The sequence below is a fragment of the Sinocyclocheilus rhinocerous genome, unplaced genomic scaffold (assembly GCF_001515625.1).
Source record: "Sinocyclocheilus rhinocerous isolate Xijiao unplaced genomic scaffold, SAMN03320098_v1.1 scaffold47, whole genome shotgun sequence".
Lineage (NCBI taxonomy): Eukaryota > Metazoa > Chordata > Actinopteri > Cypriniformes > Cyprinidae > Sinocyclocheilus > Sinocyclocheilus rhinocerous.
Window position 1 is genome coordinate 631,301 of NW_015633578.1, and position 241 is coordinate 631,541.

General features: G+C 27.0%; 1 protein-coding gene across 1 annotated transcript in view; it reads left to right on the forward strand.

Moving 5' to 3' along the window:
- LOC107744645 (serine/threonine-protein kinase PAK 2-like) overlaps positions 1–241 on the forward strand; it is a 10,376-nt gene that overhangs the window by 5,118 nt on the left and 5,017 nt on the right. The window lies entirely within an intron of this gene.

Genomic DNA, 241 nt, shown 5'->3' on the forward strand with positions numbered 1-241 from the left:
CGCTGATTCATCCAGTAGGTTTATGAGTGAGTCGTTGAATCATTGATTCAAACTACTTTTTCATAATTTTAATATTAAATTGAATTATTAAATATATTATATTTTAAATACATATACACTACCAGTCAAAAGCTTTTGAACCGTAAGATTTTTAATGTTTTGAAAATAAGTCTCTTCTGCTCACCAAGCCTGCATTTATTTGATCCAAAGTACAGCAAAAGCAGTAAAATTTTGAAATATT